This window comes from Bos mutus, chromosome 20, assembly GCF_027580195.1.
Source record: "Bos mutus isolate GX-2022 chromosome 20, NWIPB_WYAK_1.1, whole genome shotgun sequence".
NCBI lineage: Eukaryota > Metazoa > Chordata > Mammalia > Artiodactyla > Bovidae > Bos > Bos mutus.
Genome location: NC_091636.1, coordinates 19,381,166 through 19,407,142, shown reverse-complemented (window position 1 = coordinate 19,407,142; position 25,977 = coordinate 19,381,166). Strand labels below are relative to the sequence as shown.

The 25,977-nt window shown below is 40.9% G+C and overlaps 1 long non-coding RNA gene across 2 annotated transcripts in view; it reads left to right on the top strand.

The window, feature by feature from the left end:
• The window catches only part of LOC138984186 (uncharacterized), a 509,093-nt gene that overhangs the window by 104,435 nt on the left and 378,681 nt on the right, over positions 1-25,977 (top strand). For both annotated transcript variants that reach the window (XR_011461445.1, XR_011461446.1), the window contains exon 2: positions 15,168-15,238. This is a non-coding gene — a long non-coding RNA (uncharacterized lncRNA). The remainder of the gene's footprint in view (positions 1-15,167; positions 15,239-25,977) is intronic.

The window sequence follows — 25,977 nt, the reverse complement described above, 5'->3', positions numbered from 1 at the left end:
CTGGGGTGGGTTGCAATGCCCTCCTCTAGGGGATCTTTCTGACCCAGGGGCTGAACCTGTGTCTACTGTGTCAGCTGCATTGGCGGGCAGATTCTTTACCACTTAGCCACCTGAGAAGCTCATTAGAGTGTGGAGCTAATTAGTGGAGTCTGGAAAGAGAGACCTAGCCTTGACTTAGAGAGAAGATGAAGTTTGATCAACTCAACATATGTCCCCCTCACTACTGGGAAAACTCCAGGGCCATTTGTGTTGTCATTAAATAGTCTTACTAATAATAATTAATTTAATGAAATACCAATGTGTCTGTGGCATTTTGCCATTCACACTTCATATTTATGGGCTCCAAGTCTGCTCTGAAATTCCTTCACACACAACTTTAGCCATCATGACTTGCCAGTGGACAAAACAATAGAATCTTCTTATAGAACCCTAAGGATCTTGTCACTGTTCCCAAGCGTGAGGAGACTTTTTGGAACAAAGTGAAAGTGAGACCAAATGTTGCCTCCATTGTATGTATATTCTGTATATAGAAAAGATTTTTATATTTCCCTTTGAAGAAACATTCTTTTCAGGAACGGCTTTTCTTCTATAGTCTTATAAAATGCTATTAAGTAATTTTTTTTTAATTTGCTTTTTCTTCTTTTTATTTGAATGAACCTTCTCCTCCTTTCAGATGGATGGGTAGTCATTTAATTATCAATTGAGAAGGATTTGGGTCTTTTAGATCTTCCTTTAATGGGGAGTGATATGTCTATTGATAACCATGGTAGTTCCCCTCTGGGAGAATCCTTTGTAGTTCTGTGGCTTTGGTCTCTATAGGACTTGAAAGTGGATGCTGAGCTTTCTGTGTGAGTGGTCACTCCTGAGATCTTTGACTAAGCTGACAGGTCATTTTTCATCAAGGCCTGAGTTGGCTTCCCTGTCTGCTGTGGCTGGGGAACATGCTGGGTCAGATTTTGAAGCTGGAAACTTTCACGTTAAGTCACTTCAGTCATGGCTGACTCTTTGTGACCCTATGGACTGTAACCCGCCAGGTTCCTCTGTCTGCAGGATTCTCCAGGCAAGAATACTGGAGTGGGTTGCCGTGTGCCCTCCTCCAGGGGATCTCCCTGACCCAGGGATCAAACCCACGTCTCTTGAGTCTCCTGCATTGCAGGCAGATTCCTTACCACTGAGCCACCTGGGAAGCCCACCAAAACTTTTGCAGTGCTCCATCCAGATTCTGTTTCTTTAGAATGGTTAGAGTAGAACTGTTCTTCAGCTCATTCATGTCATTTATGGCAGTGATAATACAGTGATGATACAGCGAAGAACTTCTGCTCCTTTGCTCGTTTACTCTGAAATGTTTGAGTGCTTGCAGTGTGCTGAGCAACGTGCTAGATCCTGGAGGTTCAGTAGTAGGGTCTAAGTCAAATTGAGTCTTGTCCTCCTAGTGTCTAACATAGTTATAGTTGATGGGAGAAGATAGACAGTCAGGCTGCTCCAGTATATTGTGACGAGGGCGGTGATGAGCAAGCACGGTGAGCCCAGCAGGGATATTCAAAAGGATTTGGTTGTCTGTGTGAACCAGGAAGTGTGTCAGATGCTGAGTTTACAGTTAACTAGCAAAACAGACATTGCCTCTGCTGTCTTGATACTTAGGATTTTGGAAAACTGGTTTTGATTGAATGATCACATAAACACATATATGTGACATTGCTGTAAAGAAAACATGTGGTATGATAAAAGAATCTCCTAGGGAATCTAATTTAGACTGAGGGTTCTGGGAACATGAATTGGGGAAGACATTTAGGCTGAGACGTGAGTTATGAGTAGGAGCTGATCAACTGCAATGAGGGGAGGAAAGGGCTCCAGGTGGAAAGACAATCCTCTGCTAAGGCGGGTGGCAGCAAAAGTGTGAAGGTTCACAGGGCAGGATGTTTGCAGGGTGGGGGCAGAGAGAGAGTTAGGGGTTCACTAGGTTGTGGCCAGGGTCAGATCACAAGGAGCCTTCTTAGCCATAGGAAGGACTCTTGACTTTTCTTGGGGGGTGGGGTGGGGTATGGGAGCTTTTGAAGTGTTTGAGCAGGAAGGAGACACGATCAGGTTTGTGCCTTTAAGAAGGTCATGTGGTTTCAGGAGTAGATTAAGTTGTGGGACAAGTCAGGGGGCATGGAGACTAGATAGGAGGGTGCTGCAAGAACCAGGAGTAAGAATTTCAGTAGGGAGTATTGGTGGGTGTGTGGGCCCTTACACCACAGTGCCTGGCTCGGGTCCTAGCGCGGTCACTCAATAGCTGGACAGCTCGAGCAGCCACTGTGCTTCTGTGGGCCGCTGGTCTTGTTTCTGTAAAATAGGGATGATAATACTAATGCCTGTTTCTTGGGTTGCTATGAGATAATCACCATTTAGTGCTCAGAGCAGCTTGTGGGTGAGGTGTTTGTGCACTGTGTTTTATGCTGGCTGGGCCCTGCTGAAAGGCTCAGGATTGGAGGGCCAGTGCAGGTGGGAGCCTGCTCTCGATTTACAACCCCCGTGCCCTGGAGGGAGTTTAACCATCCTGGAGGAGCAGATGCCTGTTTAAATTCATAAATTCATTTGTCCTAAAGGAGCATTGTTTTTGTAGTTTGGACAAAGTTACCTTGGGTTGCAAAGCCCTGCTGGCACATATAAGTACTCAATCAATGTTATCTGTTATTAGTGGCTGTGTGTGACTTTGTACAAATCAGTGAACCTTTCTATGCCCATTTTCTTATCTGTAAAATGAGAAAATAATGGCCCCTGTGTAATAGAAATGGTTATAAGAATTAATGAATTAATATACGCACAAGACTTAAAATAGTGCCTGGCATGAATAAATATATGTACTAAAAAGACACACAAGAGCTTTATTCATTCAGCGGCATTTGTGAGTCTACTGTATGCTGGGCACAGAGCTGAAACTTGGAAGAAAGAAGAAATGTCTCTGTCCTCATGAGGTAAACAAAAACTTAGCTTGATAATTAATTAAAACTCTCATAAGTGTTATGAAAATAAAGTCTAAGAGAGAAAGAAGCAATTAGGAATATTTGAAAATGTTTAGCTAGAAATAGGAAGAGCAAGAATCTGATTATATATAGGATATGATCCTCATGGCAGGATCCTGTCTCCCAACTTCATAGCTGGACTCCTAAGGATGAGTCTGATTACCTAGCTAACTTTGTGTGTGATTTGGGAAATGAATTCAGATAGAAATCAAAATGCACTATATTTAAAAATTATTTGGTGCACTGAAAAATTCCCCAAAGTTTATATAGAGAAAATGCATATATAGTCAACTGATTTTAAGCTTGTTATATAATCTTTAAGATTTGAAATAGCAAATGAGTTTTGTAAACTGGAAGCAATGTCCTTATTATCTATGTGGAGAAGAGATACATGAAAGTATCCCATGTGATTTTGCTTGCTTTGTCTTATTTGTTTTCCTGTTTAAATCTGACAGTGTCATGGGTGAATCAGATGACCTTCTCTGGGCAATATCTGAAACACTGTGGAGAGGGAACATGGTGGAATATTCATGGGCACCTTTAGCAGTTTAGGATTGCTCTCAGACTGAATTCTTATTCAGAGCTGTGCTGAGGGCTTGGGTACCCTAGGCAACACAGAAGTTTCTTTGATATGCTTCTTCGTGTTTCCTCTGTTTTAAATCCCCAAGTGAAATTGCACCTGGATCTGTAGCTCATGTCATTCGTCTTTACTCTGCCCTATCTGCTTCATTCTTCCTAACAGACCAAAAAGGTGATCATGTTTTGGGGGAGCAAGAAAAAGTGCCAGTTGGAATTTATAGGCATGCAGGAGAAAACTGCTTTGCTTTGCCATGGGAATGTTACAATATTGGCTATGAGTTGTTTGGATTTTGAAGGCTTGTTTTTTTCCAAAGATTTTTTTTTTTTTAATTTAGACCATTTTAAAAGTCTTTATGAATTTGTTATTATATTGCTTCTGTATTATGTTTTGGTCTTTTGGCTGGCAGGCATGGGTGATCTTAGCTCCCTGACCAGGGATCAAACCTGTACCCCTGCATTGAGGTGAAGTCTTAACCTCTAGATTATCAGACAAATCCCTTTGTTTGGTTTTTGAACTGAAGAAACTGTAGCAACATTATTAGGTAAATTAACAATTGTAGCTCAACCATTTTTTCAAGAAAAGAAAGGCTTATTAAGAGTATTGAGGGCTGTGCAAGGTAGAATAATGCCCATCTGCCTTCCTCCTTCCCCCACTTTCAAGATGTTCACATCCTAACCCCTGGAACCTGTGAATGTGCTGTGTTACCTGGCAAAGGGGAATTAAGGTTGGAGACGGAATTAAGGTTGATAATTAGATGACTTTGAGATGCAGAGGTTGTCCTAGATTATCTGGAAGGCTTCCCTGGTGACTCAGATGGTAAAGAACCTGCTTGCAACGCAGGAGACCCGGGTTTGATCCCGGGGTAGGGAAGAGCCCCTGGAAAAGGGAATGGCAGCCCACTCCAATATTCTTGCCTGAAGATTTGCATGGACAGAGAAAAGATTTCCATGTTCATTTCCATGGACAGATTTCCATGACAGGCTACAGTCCATGGTATTGCGAAGAGTCAGATGTGGTTGAGCGACTCACACACATAATGTAATCACATGGGGGCTCAAGAGTAGAAGAGGGAGGCAGTGGTGTAACAGGAAGTGTCAGTATGACGCAGCATGAGACAGTCTCCACCAGTCCTTTCTGGGTTTTAAAGATGGAGAAAGAGGGCCATAAGCCAAAGAATAAGAGCAGCTTCCACAAGCTAGAAAAGGAAAGAAAGCGAGTTCTCTTCTGAGCCCCCAGAAAGGGATGCAGCTCTTCGAACTCCAATTTAGGCCATCGAGACCCATTCTGGACCTCTGATGTCCATAGCTGAAAGACAGTACATTTGTATTGTTTTAAGTCACTAAGTTTGTGATAATCTGTTCCAGTGGCTAACCAACCAGACCTGACAATTTTAAGTTGTTAAGAATCTGGAGAACTGTGGAGTCTATACTTGTAAGAGAAACAATGTTAAATGCAAGTATCTGGTAGATCTTAGACAGCTGTCATTTTGTTCTTTAAGAATCTAGAGAAGAGGTAGAAAACTGAAACACTGTCAGTCTAGTGAGGTGGTATAAATGCATGAGACCAGCCTGATGGAAAAGAGGGAAGGGAGAGGAGTGTGGCTAACCAGAGAGTTCATGGCCAGGCTCGGGGAGCAAGGAGGGGCAGTGGCTGCTCATTTCCAGGTGATCTGTTGCTGTGAGGAAACGTGAGCAGTGTTGCCAGATCTTCCAAGTTCTTTCAGAGCAGCACCAAAGTTTGAAATTTTAGTGTAAATTATTCTAATATTTAACTCAAGACTGTTTAAATAAAAACCAACAACTAACCAACCAACCAGATACCTTTTAGAGTGTACGGTGATGCTGCTAAGCTGCTAAGTCGCTTCAGTCGTGTCCGACTCTGTGCGACCCCATAGACGGCAGCCCACCAGGCTCCCCCGTCCCTGGGATTCTCTAGGCAAGAACACTGGAGTGGGCTGCCGTTTCCTTCTCCAATGCATGAAAGTGAAAAGTGAAAGTGAAGTCGCTCAGTCGTGTCCAACTCTTAGCGACCCCATGGACTGCAGCCTACCAGGCTCCTCTGTCCATGGGATTTTCCAGGCAAGAGTACTGGAGTATGGTGATACAGGGAAATTAATAATTGAGCTAGTCAAGAATCAGCATCAGGCTTGATTGCAGAAGCCAAAGGTTTTTTCCCTTCTCCTCCTTAATAAAGTAAAAGGAGGAGGTTAATAATGGTGGAGAGATAAAAGGATATGGAAAAAAATAATATTTACCAAGTGCAAAATACCTACTAGACATTGAAGAAGGGATTTAAAGCTCACAATCCTTTAATTCTTGTAACAATTTTGTGAGGTAAGCAATGCTCTCACTTCCACGTAAGAAACCTGAGTCCAAAAGAGGTCAAATGACTTGCACTTGGCCATATAGATACTAAGTGGCAAAGAAAACTCGGCACACTTTTTTTACTGCGAAGTAAGATTATGTGGGGAGCTCACAGGTAGGTTTGTAATGAAGCGTGTGTCTGACTGGATTACTTCAGGAGAGAGGAGGCTGGCTTCCACTAGGTGGTTGAGTCTTGATGTGGGAATGTTTGGTGGACAGTGACAAAGGCCAACAAGCAGGATGGCTTTGAGTGGAATGTGTGTACACCCCCTTGGTTCTTATGGCAGCATCCTTCATAAGTTTAACCGAGAGGAGCTGAATGACTGAGATTGACCATTGGCTAAGTAAAAGCTCAAATGTGAAGAAATATGGGTGGGGGCTTCCCTGGTGGCTCAGTGGTAAAGAATCCACCCATGCAGGAGACATGGGTTTGATTCCTGATCCAGAAGGATCCCACATGCCTAGGGTTAACTAAGACCATCCATCACCGCTACCGAGCCTGTGTTCTAGAGCCTGGGAGCCACAACAATTGAGCCCATGTGCTGCAACTGAAGCCTGTGAGCCCAGAGCCCATGCTCCGCAACAAGGGCGGTCACAGCAATGAGAAGCTCGTGCACTTCAACCAGAGAGTAGCCCCTGTTCACTGCAACTAGAGGAAAGCCTGCACAGCAGTGCAGACCCAGCATAGACAAAAACAAACAAACAAACAAGGAAATCTGAGTAGTTCAACCTCACCAGTCTCTAGGAAATTTAAATTACATCCACAGTACCACATTGATGCTATACTACTACATCCATCAGATTGGCTAAAATGGAAATGACTGACAGCTTCCCAGGTGGCGCTAGTGGTAAAGAACCTGCCTGCCAATGTAGAAGACATAAGAGACGTGGGTTCGATCCCTGAGTGGGGAAGATCCCCTAGAGAAAGGCATGGCTACCCACTCCAGTATTCTTGCCTGGAGAATCCCATGGACAGAGGAGACTGGTGGGCTACAGTCCACAGGATTGCAAAAAAGTCAGACACAACTGAAATGACTTAGCATGCACCACTGAGAATGAGAGGCAATAGAAACCCTGCTGGTATGAGTATAAATTAGTAGATTCACTTTGGGAAGCTTTTCAATATCTGTGAAAGAGCATATATAATAACCTAGAGTCTAAGATTTCAATTCCTAGGTGCATATCTAGCAAAACTCTGTACATTAGACCACCGAAAGACATGTGCAAGAATGCTCATAGTAACATTATTTGTAATAGCAAAAAATGAAAGCAGCTCACTAATTTGTGGTATAGTCAAAACATAACTTACCATACAGCAATACAGAGGAATGAGAGTCAGTCACACACAATATGGATGAATCTCAAGAACACGGTGTGGAGAAAAGAAGCCCACCCAAAGCGTGTATGCTACATGATTTTGTTCATATGACGCTTAGGAACAGACCTTTGGCCTCAGGATTCAGGATCGTGATTAACTTTAAGGGGAAAAGATAACTGAGATGCAACGTAAGAGGGGGCCTCTAGATGCTGCAGTGTTCTAATTTTTAAAATGTTGTGAAAATCCATTGTCCTTCTCTGTGCTTATATTTTATTTCAATACAGAAAAAAAAAGAACATATGGCCTGGAGGGAAGGCAGGAATCACGACAGGGCAGTATTGAAATTGTTGACAAGTGCATTCAGCAGAAAAGATCGAATTATTGAATGTGTCCTCAGTTATATTGGATGCGGGGGACTGGGAGAAATTCGGGACATGATGGTTGTGATGGAAGAGGAAGAATTACTACCTTTCTAGATAATGGATGTAGAGAGCATCTTGATATGATGAATCTGCTGTGTAGCTGTTATGGGACTGAAGATAGAATATTCATCATCTGTGTGACTATGTCCTGTCCTGTTTCATGAGTCAAGCCATTTTCATAGTGCAACATGGGGAGGAGTCAGTAGTTTAATTCAAAGTAGATATAGTGGAGACCCTGACAGCTCATATTTTGACCTTATCTCATTTTTGCTTGTTAACTAGGCTCTAGACCTCTGTATAGGGAAACTGATAGCTGCATTACCATGTTAAGCAACTTATAGGTGATGTAAAAGATTTTGCTCTAGTTGTGAGCTTGAACCTGGCTTTTTCTGGTCTGTGGTCTCCTAGCAAGAGAAATGTAACAGTTAAGTTCCCCATGTGGCTTTAAAAGGGGGACAATTCTTTCTTATGTATATGCTGAAAGTACCTTTTTTTCTTTTCCTCAGAAAACTAGGTTTAAGATCTTTGTGTTAGTAATATCTATTTGCTACTTAGGTATTTTGGTTAAAATAGAAAGACCATTTGTCTCTTGAATCAAAGGTTAAAAAAATTTTCTTAATGGATTATATTCATTTCTAAGATTGCTTTCCAGTTATCATGGGTAACCAACTCTAAGGCAGAGGATGAGGAAATTAAGGGCAGTGTTGCATTTTCTTTCTTCATATTGCTTCTTACTTTTTTGGGTTGATTTGTATTCTATCTTTCCTTATATTTTATCTCTAATGGTTGATGAAGATAATTTCTAAATAAGTTTCATTTACATTTTCTTCTTCAGCTCCAGAGGTTCTGTTGAATGCAATCTGTGACATATATTAGGACAGCTGTGAAGTGAAGTGAAAGTCACTCAGTCATGTCCGACTCTTTGCAACTATACAGTCCATGGAATTCTCCAGGCCAGAATACTGGAGTGGGTAGCCTTTTCCTTCTCCAGGAGATCTTCCCAACCCAGGGATTGAGCCCAGGTCTCCCTCATTGTAGGTGGATTCTTTACCAACTGAGCTATCAGGGAAGCCCTGGACACCTGTAATGGAATACAAATAATCCATTACATAGCACATACCTAAAGGGACCTTCCCTTCTGTGTCAGTGGTAAAGAACCTGCCTGCCAATGCAGGAGACATGGGTTTGATTCCTGGGTTGGGAAGATCCCTTGGAGAAGGAAATTGGCAACCCACTCCAGTATTCTTGCATGGAAATCCCATGAAAGAGGATCCTGGCAGGCTACAGTCTATGGGGTTGCAGAAGAGTTGGACGTGACTTATTGACTAAACAACAACAACAAAGGGACCTTTAATTGATCATGAAAATTGAGATCTTTTGAGAATAAAAAGATGTGCTATTAATCATTATGCTGAACAACAGATGTGACGCAGCACTGTCCTGTGTAAATGGGGATGTGCGGTTGCCCCACCCAGAGCCCTTCTGGCGGGAATAAGCCTTGTGAAGTCTCCGTTCTGTTAGGGATGCTGCTTACCTGGCCCACCCGCTCTTGGTAGGATGACTCACAGATATTAACTCAGTTCTCTCCAGTGATACAATACTGGATACGTACAAATACTACATGACAGGTTTTGGATTTTATCTTCTAATTCCTCCCAGTTGAAATCCTGGCAAAAGCCTGTAACTGAATATTACCAACAGAATGGCCTCTATTCATGTCTGACCTGATTTTTCCTCCTTATTTTCTTGACTTTCGTTTTTCAGGATCTCATGACTGTAAGCAGACAATTCTCAGCCTTGTTAAACATAGAATTTTTTTTTTCAATGATGAGGTTGGGAAGTCAGTATGGCATGCAGTGTGTTTGCTACTCATTGCTTCTCACTGGGCCCAGCTTCCCTGTGATGGGCTGCCATGCAGGTCTCACTTTCTTCCTCCTTGGTCCTTGAATCAGCTGACTCACTCTTCTGTCTGTGCACTCTATTCTTAACAGTGGGAGTTGTTAGGAATCTGAGGGCTTAATTACACTCCATCCTTTCTCTGTGTCCTAGACCAATAGAGAAATAAAGACACAGAAGTCAGGGAATGATATATTTTTTAAGTTTTTGACTTATTTATGTTAGTGAATTAAAATTACACTATTATAAAGTGGAAGTGAAAAGTGAAGTGAAAGTGTTAGTCGCATAGTCGTGTCCAACTTTTTGTGATCTCATAGACTGTAGCCCACCAGGCTCCTCTGTCCATGGAATACTGGAGTGGGTTACCATGCCCTTCTCCAGGGGATCTTCCTGACCCAAGTATTGAATCCGGGTCTTCTGCACTGCGGGCAGATTCTTACCAACTGAACCACGAGGAATAGCAATGTATGTGCAAAGGGATTTAATGCATCATAGTATGTACAGTTATCATTAAAAAGTCAGGACGTAAGTCACAATGACTATAAACATAAAATCTATATTAGAACATTCTCCAGGGACCTCTCTGGTGGTCCAGTGTTTAAGACTTTGTGCTTTCACTGCAGGAAGTGCAGATTTGATCACTGGTCAGGAAATTAAAACCTCACATGCCATTGTGGCATGGCCAACATTACAGCCAAACCAAATTTAAAAAAAAAAAACAAGAAAACATCCTCCATAAGTAATACATTGGACTGTTTTAGTTCACAGTTGTCATTTGAGAATCTGATGATCACTGCCCCTCATTTTATGATCCCTCAAAATCACCTGGACAGATATATATAAATAGGAGAGGAAATTTCATTGTGTATAATTTCCCTTTGGTCTATCTTGTTAAAACCCATTTATTTACTTCTATTGAGTTGCCCAAAAAGTTTGAGAGCTTTGAAGAGCCCATTTAAATATCATAAAGAATCTCTTCTTTAATCCTGACACATCTTCGTTATGGAGCTGGGCCCAATGGGCTTCCCACCATTTTTCCTCACAGTGGACTTACTTTCTCTGTCCCCAGGCAGCTAGTTCTGCCCCTGTGGATTTAAATAAGGAGAACAGAAGACCATCTGTGATTTCAGGATGGTAGTTCATGGTGAAAGGGAGGGTGAAAAGTAGAGGGGAGAAGAGTTACAGATAGCTAGAAGGAGGAAGAAAGAGGCATGGAAAGAGGAGGAGGAGAGAGGAAGAAGACAGAGAGAGGGTGATGGAGAGGGTGGGATGGTGTGGTCCAGATATTGAGAAGGAGGGAGCGAGGGAAGGAGAGAGAAAGAGAGATTGAGGAAGAGGGGGACCCAACAAGCAGACAATCCTTTTCTCTACCCATAATGGAAAATGGAGGAATGGCAGAGCTAGGGAAGGATACCTCCTCCCGAGTACCAGTAGGTGGCTGTGGGAATTCCTAGTTAATGTATTAAAGTGAGATTTTGGGAGAAGGAAAAAAGGGACCCCCCGCCGCCAACATGTCCTGCTACCCGCCCCCACCACCAGCCAACATAGGTCATGATGTTCCCTGTGAAACTCCTCTAAGTACCTCTCAAGATGGCAATGCCCAGAACCTTACTATTCAACCATCTCATGTACTGTGTCCTAGGGGCTACAGTGAGAACCCCGGACAACTACAATGCCTTTCCAACATTGTCGCATATGAAGGTATATGAAGTCACATCTTTGTCCCTGTAAATTGAAACAGAACACCAGCTCTCTTTAGGAGAAGGGTATAACACTTTTATGTTAGATGAAGACAACTTTATTATTACTGTTGTTATTTTATGAAAGGGAAAATTACATGACTACATTTTGAAATGTTTGCAAATGTTTTGTCGTTGGGTAAAACCAGGGAATGGGAGAAGATCAAAGATATTTCAGAGATGCAAAATGAATTTCTTTCTACATAATGCTTCTTTCATTTCCACTATCTATAAGATCTGAAAAAGAACATTCAGTGATGACATACATTATTCAAAAGTATTTTCTCTGGAGAGGGCAGGGCTTTTCTTAACCTCCTTCTAGGTCAGGGCAGCTATGTCAGGTCAAGTGGAAGCACGAGGTCATCTTGGGGCTGGAAGCTTAGCCCTGATGATTCCTCTAGGAGAGTCGAAGGGATACTTGACATTTGTTACTTCCACTGGACTGGGAAAATATCCCTTCTGTGTTAAGTGCTTATTCTTCAGATTCAAAAAGTACAGAAGACTGTACTGACAAACTTGATGAGCAAGGCCGTCAGGACTCCCACTGAAAGCTCAGAGTATCACGGTCTCAGCAGGCACCAGAAACACAAAATTGAACAGTGAGTTAGGGCAGGGGAAATTGCAGGGAAGTAAGACTGGCACAAAGTGTTGAAATTCATGTTCCATTAAGGAGTAGGAAAAAATTACCTTGAATGGGCTACTTAAGATGGAAAAAAAAAAAAAATTGTATTTTCAAAGTTTTCATTTGATATAGACTTCTTATTGATACAAAATTCTTATAAAAGCCCAAAATGAGCAGAAGACCTAAATAGGCATTTCTCTAAAGAAGACATAAGATGGCCAAAATTGCTAATTATTAGAGAAATGCAAATCAAGACTGTAAAGAAGTACCCACTCATACCAGGCAGAATGGCCATCATCAAAAAGTCTACAAACAATAAATGTTGGAGAGGATGTGGAGAAAAGGGAACCCTCATGCACTGCTGGTGGGAGTGCAAATTGGTGCAGCCACTATGAACAACAGTATGGAGGTTCCTTAAAAAACTAAAACTAGAGCTACCACATGACCCTGCAATCCTATGCCTGGGCGTATATCTGGAGAAGGCAAAGACTCTAATCTGAAAAGATACATGCTGTCAAGCACTATGTACAATAGCCAAGACATGGAAGCAACCTTAAATGTTCATCAACAGATGAATGATAAAGGTGATGTCATGTATATGTGTGTCTATATATATACACATACACACATGATGGAATATTACTTAGCCATAAAAGGAGTGAAATGACATTTGAAACAACATGGATGGACCTAGAGATTATCACACTAAGTGAAGTAAGTGAGAAAAAGAAAGACAGATATCATCTGGTATTATTTATTTGTGGAATCTGAAAAAATGATACAAATAAACTTATTTACAAGACATAAATAGACTCATAAGACATAGAAAACAAATTTATGATACCAAAGGGGAAAAAGGGGGAGGTAAATTAGGAATTTGGGATTAACATAAATACACTACTATATATAAAATAGATAAACAGCAAGAACCTACTGTATAGCACAGGGAACTATATCTTATAATAACCTATAGTGGGAAAGAATCTGAATATACATATAAATATGTGTGTATAATAACAGAATCACTTTGCTGTACACCTGCAACATTGTAAATTTGACTATACTTCAAAAATAGTAAAGTGAAAACATTCTTGTAAATTATTTTTACCCCCAATAAATAAAAACTGGTTTTCTGAATAGACTGTGTGTATCTACCCATGTAGGAGACCTGTTCATCAGGACAGAATGATCTTGGAGATTAGGTAGAGTGCTTTGATCTTCAGCTCTCTTGGCCTGGGGTAGTGTTCATTTATTTCCCTTTTTCAAAAGTTTTAAGATCTGTTTCATCTGAGAGATTAAACATCCAGCTTACCAGTGAAAGCACACACAGATCTTCATGTCCCTTTAATCTCTTGATTTATCAGGTGCATCTCTCTGGTTGAATTTCATTTGCATGTTGATTTCATTTGTGGTTTGTGTAAAGTTCACTTCCAGGGCTGTGGTGCTGCCTATATCTGTGCAGATTAATCACCGTACAATTGGGCTGGTGTGGGAGTTGAGTGCAGTGAAAAGGAAGTCCTACTCTGCTTGCCAAGCCATTGATGCGTCAACCCACAGGAAGGGGAACTTTTTCCACAAAGGTGCCATGTGGGCTAGCAAATGGCCGTGATCACCCCCAAGGTCTCCTGTTTTGAAAAGCAGGCAGAAACGGTCTGGTCTAGATCCAGAAGTAGTTAGAGTCTTAGTCTCAACTATTTAAGTCTATTATTCAGTTGGGTTAGCCCGAGGAATTCAAAATTCTAATTTTGGGGAAGTCTTGGAACCTTGGTGTATTTGGTTCAAAACAGTGCTTGCTATAAAAATTTACTGTTCAGCAAGCTGCATAATTTGGGGCTTAATTGCATTCTGTCCACCCGTCCATCCATCCATACATCCATATATGCATCCAATCCGTCTCTTCATTATGAAAGACGGTTTGCACTGGTCAGATAGGTGTTGTAAGTTAATGGTTCAGGGAGGGATTACAATGTAATAGGACATGGTAGAGTCGTAGCAAATCAAATATTTCTCCACCCATGGAGAGTGTCCATTACTCACCATCTGGGGATTGTTGTCTTGCTGAAGAGCAAGCATGTGTACCTGTAGAAGTTCCAGATCTTTTGACTTTTTTTTCAAATGAGCTGAAAATAAAGTCGTAAAATCTCCTGAGTTTTAAATATTGACAGCCAATTAATTCAACTGTTTAAAAATACTATGCTAACATTGTGAGACTTGTTGCTACCCGTTAACATGGGGAAAATAGGTTGATCACATTAGGTGTTTGGTTGTCAGTTTGTGATCTCTGCCTCTAAGGGATGTACGTGTGTCCTTAGAAGGGTGTCCAGTATCATCTTGTAGTTGAATGGGAAACTTCTCTACTTTTAGTGAATTTTGAAGTAGAGATATCATCTAATCATCCCTCTGCATTTTGGAGGATAGGCATTTTTCATGATCGTGCTTGGTTAAGTCCGACTCTGTGTGACCCCATGGACTGTATGTAGCCTGCCAAACTCCTCTCTCCATGGGATTTCCCAGGCAAGGATACTGGAGTGGGTTGCTATTTCCTACTCTAGGGGATCTTCCCGACCCAGGGATAAAACCCATGTCTCCTGCATCTCCTGCATCTCCTGCATTGGCAGGTAGATTCTTTACCACTGTGCCACATGGGAAGTAGGCATTATTGGTGGCTATTAAAAAAAATAATTATTAGCCTACTGCTTCCTGATTAAAGCAAGTCTCTCAAGACTTTTCAATGAGGTCCTCGTGGGCTTACAAAAGAGTTTAGGATTGGCAGTAAAAAGAGAGGGATGGGAATAAAACTTTCTTGTTTTTGAGAATAGACCTGATCTGTATATATTGATTTCAAGAGTGGGGATTTTAAAGTAACTCAATTTAATCTGCATTTCTAAAAAGAAATACAAAACTTCTTGACAGAAATGCCCGCTGTTTTAATGTCTAAGCACCCATGGAGCTCTGCCAAGTTGAAAGCAAATTTAAGCACATTTTAATCAAGATGGCATCTCACAGAACTGGCATATGCATGGTTCATAAATTTTATCTTTTTGCTTAAGAAAAAAAGTGACATTTCACTTGATCCCATGGCAGAAAATCTTTTAAGGTTTTATGAAAGACTATTAGGATCAGAATGAAACATGTTATAAAATTCAGTAATATTTAATAATATATTTAATGCTTTATATTTTATTATATATTTTAATACAAATTAAATTTAATATTTTACAGCAAGCTGATTATTTTTCCAGTGCCATCTAAGGAAGTTTCATACAAGCCCATGTAATGCTGGACCAGAGTTGGTAAGATACCCTGTGCCCCTAGCTTCCAGTTTTCCCCGCCTGACCATCCTCCACATAGCAGCTGACGTTTGTTTTCTGATTGATCCTGGCTCGAGTAACACATCACATTGGTATAGTAAGAATTTAGGAAGTAGCTCAATAGGACATCCCAATAGGGTGGGCTTTCTGAAAAGACAGGTGCATATTCCTCCTGAGCCTGTTGGTTGGTGGCAAGTGTGAGCTTTGGAGCACTAATGAAAGGTGGGAACTCAGGAGTTTTCCCCCTGGACTTGGGGGATATCCCCATGCTTTCTTTGTAGAATTGGTAGATCTAGCATCGTGTTTGAAAGTGGAAAGATCTGACTGATTTTGTCAGATGATTGGACTGATATTTGCATATCTACATTTAATGTCACTCTTCTATTAAAGTCTTCCAATAACTTTTCACTGGATTTGAAACAAAACCCAAGGGCTTTACCTTGAACTCTGTGGCTCATCTTGAGCTGGCCTCTGCCTTCCCTTTCTCCCTTGTCTCCATCTAGTAAGGTCTGCTTTCTCTTCTTTGAATGGGCTAAGCTCTTTCTCACTCCAAGCTCCTTGTTGAACCTCCTGGTCCTTCTTTCTAGATGTCTCTTTCCTCAACTCTTTGGCTTCTTTTCACTTGGAATTTGATGCAAACTTGACCTTTCTAGAGAAGTGTTCTTTGGTAAGCCCAGCTCTCCCATCACTCTATCCTGTAACTCTATTTCATTTTCTTCACAGCATTTATTTGAACTGATATTATTGATTATTGTCTCTCCATTGACATGTGAGAGTATGGCCTCCTCTACTGGACTTTATTGCTCTATTTTCAGAATCTATACCAGCATCTAGTATGAAGTCAGGACTCAAAGGTATTTGTTAGATGAACCAGTTTGTTCCCATTCAGTGGCTATACCTGTGACTATTTCACTCTTGACTGGAATATAATTTTATTATTTGTCAGAATTGGAGAAGAACAAGGACAGAGGACAGTGAGGAAATGAGAAAATATGGGAATGGTGAAATTAGCTACATGATTTGAGCAGTTAATCACTAGCATTGCCTTAAAACAATAAAGAAGTAAATCTATAATACTTGAAAGTCAGACCCTAATATTACCTTACAGTGAATGTCATTTTTTCAAATCATGCACATCAAAGCTTTATCTTCATAATTCTGACAAGAATAGGAAGCTGATGAGATTTTTTTTCAGAGCAAAAAATAAACATAGTGGGCTTCCAGTTTGCTTTGAGCCTGTCTGCATGGCTGATAAATGCTTTTCTGATAGTAGAAGGGGAAAGCATACACTTAAGATGATAAGCGACCAGAGATAAAGCCCATAGCTAGTGTCAGATTTTTAAAAGGAATCATCTTCCTACCATCCTGAGACTCTATGACGATCCATGTATTTGTTTATGAATGGTGATCAAGGACCAAGGTCAACAGACTTAATCTTTTAAAATCAAACAGAAGTAAAATAATATTTCTTATCTTTCCCCTGAGACGTGTTGAACAGGGGATGTTCCAAGATGCTGATGAAATTTTAACTAAAGTGAATAGTCCATAGGGATTTAACTCTCGTCAGTCACCATCCTTGTTGTTACTATGTGGCAGAAAATATACAGTTCTGTTGAATGCTGCCTCTTGACAGAAAAATATGAAAGATGAAAGTACAACTGACAATTCTTAGATTGCCAAACAATGACTCATCTGACCCACCAGGCATCTTGTCAAGACCTGAAAGAAAAGAAAGCAAAAAGGGCTTCTGTGGTTAAGAGATTTCTGACACCAGTCCATAGAAACAGATCAAACACAAGGAAGGAGAGGCTCAGGACAATTTTTGGGTCTGTTTCACATCTGCCGAGCTGAGCTCTAAATGTAATCTCATTTAGAACATGCATTGCTTTTCTTTGGGACATAAATTGCCTTCTCTCCCTTTTATTCCCAGCGCTGATCACAGCCTGTTGCAGAGAGCAGAATTTTTAAAATTCTTGTGCAATTAACAAACCAATTAGAGTAAGGGTAATAATAAAGGAAGATTAGAAGATGGTCTGGGATGGAGGTGAGCAAAATTCAGAAACTGTGAGTTTGAGCTTTGATGTGATCATGGCTCATTGTTGTTTTGTGGAAACTAGCATCCTGGAATTGTATTCCTTTTATCAATTGGTCTGGAATAAGATGTGCTACCATAACAGTGTCAGGGGTTAAAGAACAAAGATTCATTTCTTATTCACACTGTGTGTCCATTATGGGTTGACCAGGCACTCTGCCGACCATCCTCACTCAGGGATACAGGTTGATGGAGTAGCCAGCATCTCAGATGTTGCCCACTGCCATGCTTGAGGGGAAAGCAAGCTCAGAGGGATCAAGTGCTTTTGTGCAGAGCCAGTCCACTCTAAGGGGTTAAGTGCTTTTGTGCAGAACCAGCATGAGGCACCTCAACTCAAAAACTCACTGAAGTCATTGTGTCTGGCTCCACCTAACCACAAGAGGGACACAAAGTATAGTCATGAACAAAATAAAGGACATTCATCTATTATTTGTCTCCTTGGTTTTAGCGCAGATTGATTTATTCGAATAGAAAGGGTAGGCTGGTTATCAAAGAATGTCTCATTTTCTTATTCAAAATCACTACTTAAATTTTTTTAAAGAGTTTATTTGAGCAAAAATTGTTTTGAATGGGGCAGTGCCAAACCAGAAGTGTTTAGGAATCCTGGCTCACAGGTGCCAGGATCTAGACTTAAACAGAGAAAATGCAGAAGCAAAAAAAAGGAGACTATTTGATTATAGCTTAAAGCACATTTGGGTGTTTGAGAGTGGTTGTCATTAGCCTCTTGATCAAAATTACCATTGATTCATTTAATCATGTTGTTCAGTTGCTCAGTCATGTCCGACTCTTTATGACCCCATGGACTGCAGCGTGCCAGGCTTCCATGTCCTACACCATCTTCTGGAGCTTGCTCAAATTCATGTCCATTGAGTTGGTGATGTCATCCAACCATCTCATCCTCTGTCGTCCCCTTCTCCTCCTGCCTTCAATCTTTCCCAGCATCAGGGTCTTTCCTAATGAGTCGGCTCTTCCCGTCAGGTGGCCAAAGTATTGGAGTTTCAGCTTCAGCATCAGTCCTTCCAATGATTATTCAGGGTTGATTTCCTTTAGGATTGACTGGTTTGATCTCCTTGTAGTCCAATCATGACTCCCCCCCTTAATGTATTTTATGTGACTGATTAATTTTCACAGACGTATCAGGTAACCGATTATTAATTTGTAATCAATGCATTGATTCTTAAATTCAGCCAACATTTATGGAGCTCCTACTATGTGCTTGATCACTATGCTACATACTACATTGGATGGCTTTGCTGAATTATCACTCACTCTATCATCACTCACTCAGCTAACCCTAGAAATGGATACAGTGTTCAGTGCAGGTAGGGAAGGTTCTTGTGAGGCTTACCTACTTTGTAGAATTCTGGCAAGCACTCAAGATCATATTTTCAAGGTCCCTAGTACTTCCAGTAGTGATGTTAATAATGATGTTACAACTTGACCTGGATTTTATAGTTCATTTCATAAAGTAATTTTTATTCAACTGGTAATTCAATTAAATAGTGCTCACTTGACTATGAGTCATGGGGTCAGGACTGCCTCCCGAAATTCTCCATTCATTCTCCAATTGTGGCCCATTGAATTGGAATGCTGAAATAGGATTCATTCCTGATGATAATAAGAGCACAAATGCCAACTGCGTGTGCAGTAGCTCCTGGGAGAAGGCTTGATGACTCAGCACTGTCCCTATGCGATGACTCAGCACTGTCCCTATGAGATGACTCAGCACTGTCCCTATGCGATGACTCCTGTAGAGCCACGTACAATGTTAGATACAGAGGGAGGCACTTAGAATGTAGGGGTTGTGTACCATTACACTTAAATGTAGTTTTCCCGATGGCTCAGATAGTAAAGAATCTGCCTGCAATGCAAGAGACCCAGGTTCAATCACTGGGTCAGGAAGAGAGCCCCTGGAGAAGGGAATGGCTACGTCCTCCAGTATTCTTGCCTAGAGAATTCCATGGACAGAGGAGCCTGGTGGGCTACAGTCCACAGGGTTGCAAAGAGTCAGACACGACTGAGTGATTAACACAAGTTTAAATGTACCTTTTGCTCTCTGGCCTTTGGTCACTGAGGTTGGTCCCTTAACTGTGTCCTCCTCCAGCCATGGAATTCCATTCTTCTGATCACAATTCCCCATATTTTCCCCTTAGTACATAGCAGCTGTGTACTTGGTGACAAGTTTGTTTTGAGCCATTGCATGTTGACAGGCAGATCTTTTGTGTGAAGGTTGTGGATTACTTCTTGAAAGGATGGGGACCCTCCTTTAGCTATTTCCAACAGCAGCTACATTTCAGCTGAGTGTGAATATTCCTCTGTGGTTTCCTCAGATTAACGATGTTAAATAAGGCTGACTAGGTGAGGTTTCCATCCATAATAAATCTGAATTTGGGGCTTTTGACGATTGTTTTACTGCTTTGTCTGAGACAAAAAGGAATAAGAGTATGTTGTTGGTATGTGGCTTCAAAAACCAAGTCTGCTTTACCTGTTTTCATGTATCAGTCACACCTGTTCCTTGGATTCTGTTCTCCCTCCAGCTCCCAGGTCACAGACAGAAGCTATTGCTGGAGGAGACCTTCCTCTAGTGATAAGCCACATGCACTTCTGCCCCTACAGGGACATTCCATTTACCCTCTGCCCTTCCAGTTAACAAAAGGTGTTTACAGAAGTGCAGAGGTTGAATATGCGGAAGAAGCATATCTTGTTTGGTAAGAAAATAGTGTGACTAGAAACATGGGAGAAGTAATGTGTGCATGTGTACGTGTGTGCATGCATTTGTGTTCAGATGGCTAGATAAGGGTGACTGTTTACCAAATGATTCTGTAATGTTGGCATGTAGATAATAAGCATAGGAATGGCTTTGGGAAATGTAAGCTGGCTTTTTATAAAGGCCAGCAGAGATTTTATTAGATGTGTTTAGAAGCCATTTGCCATATACTAAAAGAGTTGTCCACACCAAAAGGCCTCTAGGGAACAGGTAGTTTTCTGTTTTATTGCCCCAAGAATGAAATAGGGCTTCCCTGGTGGCTCAGCAGTGAAGAATCCATGTGCAACGAAGGAGACTCGACTTCGATCCCTGGATCGGTAGGATTCCCCTGGAGAAGGAAATGGCTACCCATTCCAGTATTCTTGCCTGGAGAATCGCATGGACAGAGGAGCCTGGCAGGCTACAGCCATGGGGTCATAAGTTGGACACAACTTCTTGACTAAATTACTTTAAAGAATGAAATAGAAATAGGCACTTCTAGCCTTTTATTTGTTTTAGCCAAATCTTTGTGGGGGAAAATCAGCTACTACTTTCTTATAAGACCCACCTTCAGGAACTCATTTTTTTCCAACATGTTTTTAGCATAATATTCTGTTCAGGCTGTGTTCTCCAAAATCTTAGTATGCTGCTAAGTCGCTTCAGTCGTGTCCGACTCTGTGCGACCCCATAGACGGCAGCCCACCAGGCTCTCCCGTCCCTGGGACTCTCCAGGCAAGAACACTGGAGTGGGTTGCTATATAGAGAAGTATTTTTCCTTACAAATCTTTTATAATTCAGACTTCCTTAATTGAAGATCGCATATGTCCTTATTTTAACACTTAGCATAGAAGCCACCTGAAGACAGAGGTGGCTGTCTTATCTTCGTTATCTTGCACTCCTCACATAGCGTGCACCCAGTTGATACCTTTTTATTGATTGAATGACTGAAGACAGACCCAAGATTCCCAATAGAAAGAGAATAAAAGCCTATTTCTGTTTACTCTTCTGCAGTGGGGAGATGACCTAAACATGATATATGATACCATTATATACATTTTGTTTGCATGATTTGACTTTATCCGTTTGTTGTTTACTTATATTCAGGACATAAATATAGGCAGTTCTTTCATGTAATATTATCATACTGAACTTGAATGAAACAGTATACTAAATAATGTGCAAAACTAACTCTGCGTTTAGCTACCAAGGGGCTTTGGCATTTTGCTTGGGTAAATTTGAGGATGGTCTGGAAGGTTCAGGCCCTGGAATGGCAGGTCTGTAGTCACCATGGTGATGTGGGTTGGAGGAGATGGATGGCTATTATGTAAAATGTCTGTTGGGTGCACTGTGCCAGCAGCAATGCTTGGTACCACCAAGGAACCCTACCAGCATAAGATACTTTCTTGGCTCAATATAGTATACCATAATGTATCTGACACGGTTAGCCAAAACACGATCATTTATCATTGCCTCTGCCAGTTACCCAGGCTAACAGAATCAAAAGCCAAATGCGGTGATCAAAAGGACAACTAGACAAGCAAAAGGCAAAAGGTGAGGAAAAAAGCCAGCCAGGGATATATGTTTTGCTTAATTATGTCTACTATTCTCTGGGATTCAGCAGTATGGAAGCCTCTGCTACCTGTGTGTATAATCCATCTTCTCCATGGGTATAGAACCAATCGTTCCTGAATCCTCCTACGTATGTCCACATCACTCACTGGGAAGCAGACAAAGGACCATCACAATGTACCAGAGTGTTAAAGTATGTAGGCTCCATTGGCAGACTGCCTGGGTTCAGATCCCTTGTTCTACCTACTAGTCAAGAAATTACTAAAGCCTCAGTGCCCTAGTTTCTACTCAAAAATTGTAGAAAGTAATAAAAATATGGATTTATAGGGTTATTGTGAGGATTACATAAGCTAATACATAATTATCACTTGGCATACTGCTATTATTGATAGTGATAGGGTCAGGGAGACTCAGTGTAAGTGGGAAACAGAGATGTGAAATGTATATGATTGGCACCTCAGTTCAGTACACAAGGGTGGATCAGGAACACAAGTTGAAAAATATATAGTGTTATTATTACTTATACCATTACTATCATTACTGATGTTTTTACCCAGGAGATCTAAAAACTATTTCTATATTCACCATGCATCCTACTTCACATAACTGAATATTCAAAGCTCTCAATTCCCAGTGTTTAAGTTTTTTAAATGTTCTCTTCTCATTTCAATTCTACTGAGAGGTGGCAATAGTCAAAAGACAGGAATCTGGTAAAAATTCCAAGTGGAAAGCACATAAAATTTTACTCTTTGAAATGCAATTGCTTTGGCATAAAAAACAAGAATCAAGCTTTAGTCCCAGGATGATATCATTTTTTAATGAATTGAAATTGCAGCTAATAGAAAGCTGAATATATAAAGATTAGTGAATATGAAAAGAAATTGTGGCATGGATTATTCATTATAGGTGTTTAGAGAGCAATAGGGACTTTTTTTTTAAACAAAGACAACTCAGAAAAATAAGTCAGGCAGTTTAAAAATGAATTCACTGCACAGCTTGATTCTGCATTCATCAATATAATGAAGTTTAAAAAAATATTTAATAGCAGAGGTATGTGGGAAGAGCCTTACCAATATAAACTGTAGTCTGTGGAGCAGGCCCTGTGGGAAGTGAATTGTTGAGATCTTATCTAACCCATGGGACAGTTCCCCTGACTCTGATTTCAACTGTTTTTTTCTTGTATTAACTAAATACACCTGTCTCTGGTGCCCCGTTCTTGCCCCTTCTGCCTGTTTTCCACTGGGACTGAAACTCTTTTCTTTCCTTTATTTCTACCTCTAATCACTGTAATTTCTTTATCAAACTCACTTTTCCTCCTGACCTATAACAACATGACCGGTGGATTTCTGACATGGGTGCTTGTAGCTGTGTTGATGGATGAGAGTGGTCAGTTCTATAGCTTCAAGCTAACTGAATAGTACGTAGTAGAGCTCACAGAGGTACCACTAGCATGGCTGGAATCAGACACCAACATACTAGTTTCCTTGTTTCTCATCTTTTCAAGCCATGGAGTCCCTGGTAATGTATACTTCTAATCAAGCAAGTCTAGTAAATGCAAAATCAAATAAATTTAGCGTGAGCTATCAAGAACATCAACATCATTTATAACTGTCACTTATCAATATTCATTCTTCTCTTCAACAATATTCCTATAGTAAGTGATGGGAGATTAAAGATTAGCTTCCTAGGTGGCAGAGATTAAAACAGGCAGGGGATGGGGGAAGATAGAAAACTAGAAATTTCTCAAAAGGAAGGTAGAAGTTAGAAGAAGATAGAGGCCATTGCAAATGGCTTCAAGAGGATTTTTCTAGTCATAAATAGATATCGGAATATCCAGAGTCAACTAAAATGTTTAGGAAAGATATTATTCAAGAATGCACAAATATAATATCACTATTTGGGTTTCTCAAAATTTATAAAATACGTAAAAATAAAAACTGCAGCTAAAGTCCATTTAAATATATAAGGTGTAAGGAAAATAGCAAGTGAAGAAAAGCACCAATAATCTTTGCTAGGTTAAGGCTAAATGTTCATCTTGATAACAAAATATTCACGGCAATTACTTGGCTTGTTCGAGAAGCAGAGCCAGAGAGAACCCAGTAATTCCTCTGTATTGTTGGTGAGAACACTGTTAATATTAATGGGAATGCAGTGGTCAAGTTCTTGGGGATTGATAATAGGGCAACTCTAGATCTTTGAGACATGTGGCTCTCAGGTCTGCTGACAAGTTAATCATGGCGCCCTGGGGTTTCTCCACTTCTTGGGGACATTCCCAGAACCCCTCCTGAGGCTTCTCAGTACTGACGAGTTGGGGAAATGAGGAGATGGGAAGACAGACTTTGTTTTTGAATTCCTCTGAGTTGAGAATCAGGCTAGAAGTAGGGATAAATGGAAGGGGAAGTAGTGGAGTAGAAGATGTCTCTTGGTCTGGGATAATTCACAGTCTCTGCACTAGTTCCAGCTGCTGAGGAGCCAACATGAATTCCGAGGAGTCTGGGTACTGCACTGATGCTCTTTTGGCTTCTAGGGGCACATGGCCCTCTGCCAGGAGGCTCTGGGGAAATTGATTATCACCGCCTAGCTAGTCCAGCTGTGCAGCCAGACATCCTTGCTGGTAGCATAGGGATTTGCCCACAAATACCATAGAGTCTAATGTGCAATGAGATACATTTAACAGGCACAGGGAGGCCCAGGAGCCTTCCTTAGATTTGTCTCCTGACTATAGTCCCTTGGGCTTATTTTAATTTTTTTACAGTATTTTCAAACTACAGTTATAGCATTGTAATTCGTTGCCTGTGTGTTCTTCAGTTGTGGTAAAAATAAAACCAGAAATAAATAATAACATAGCAATTGCTTCCAGGAAATGTATGAATTATGCTTATTATATCTTATGGCATTTCCCTAATTGGATTCTGTGTTAATAAGAGTTGGCTGAGGGAATAGCAATCAAGTGTACAGCCTTATCACTGACACTGCCTTTTCTGCATGATTTATTGCAAAAATGGTTACACAGGAAAGTGGATTCTGCCCAATGGGCAGCCTTATCAGTGGTCAAACTGTAGTTTTTCCCAGTGATTGTAAGAGGATGGATTTAGTACCAGGAATATTTATTTCAGTGTCCAACAGAAAGAAATGAATGTCTCAGACCATTCTTTTCAAAGACATCTTAGCAATGGTCTAAAAACCAATTCACAGTATTTAATCGAGTGCCTTGGTGTTTTCTGTGATACACTTTGATCCCAGCATGAACTTCTGTTCCCTTTGCAGTACTTCTGGGTTTGCTATTTTGGAAGAAAAGTGGTGAATGCTACTAAACAGTGTTTCTTAAACAGTCAAGTGGGGGTGCTGATTCAGGCAAACCTACTCCACCCCATTTCCCTTGTAGACTATTTACATCGAAAGCAATTATAACTAAATTTTAGGATTGGTTTGGAACGTTTTTTCTATATCAGTCACCTCATTCATGGGTGTCTGTACTATATTCTCTTATTAGATGTTAAGATTCTTAGGAAAGTGTGTATCTTTTTATAGCACTTTGCAGAACACTTCCCATGATCATCCTTCTCATTCATAAGCATTCATGCAGTGACTGTTTATCTACGGTGTGGTAAATGGTGGTATAAAAAATGAGATAGTTTAGATACTGTGTTGATGAAAATTGAAGTTGCTAAAAATCCAACACCTTGGCCAGACTTTCTCAGCAAATGCTGTTGACTGCCTGGGCTACGTATACGATTGTGTGTGAATCAGGTATTTGATATATACTTAGTAATATGATACATTAAGAGTAAATTTATTCTATGGTAGAAATGGTGGAGTCTCTCAACATCTGTTCCAAGCCCTTATTAGTGTATCCTTTCAACTGGCAGGAGGTAGAAAGTTACAAAGCCATTTCTCAGAATTTCCTGGATATAAGGTGGTAAGGGGCCATGGAGAAGTTTTGCTTTGCTCTCAGCTTTGGCACAAGTCCCAGGGCTCAGTCGCTAGCTGCATGAGTGTGAAGAGGCAGAGTGTGGGGTATCAGTTGTGCCCGTGAAGGACACAGTAGGTAGTGTATGATGCGGAAGCAGACCGCAGCAGCAGCTGAGCCAGCAGCTTCCTGGTCCGGTGGCTCCTGGATCCTCGTGATTTCATGCCTTCCTGTTAATGTTTGATTCCTAATTGTGGTGTGGTCCTGTGGTTATGGAACCGGAGGTGGTAGGCAGCTAATCACGGAAGAGGCAGTTGTTCTTCTGATGGCCCAGCTCTGTAGTGTGGCTTGGGAATTATTTCTGAAGGCTCAGCTGAGATGTATTTCTTCCCCCTTCCTTGGGG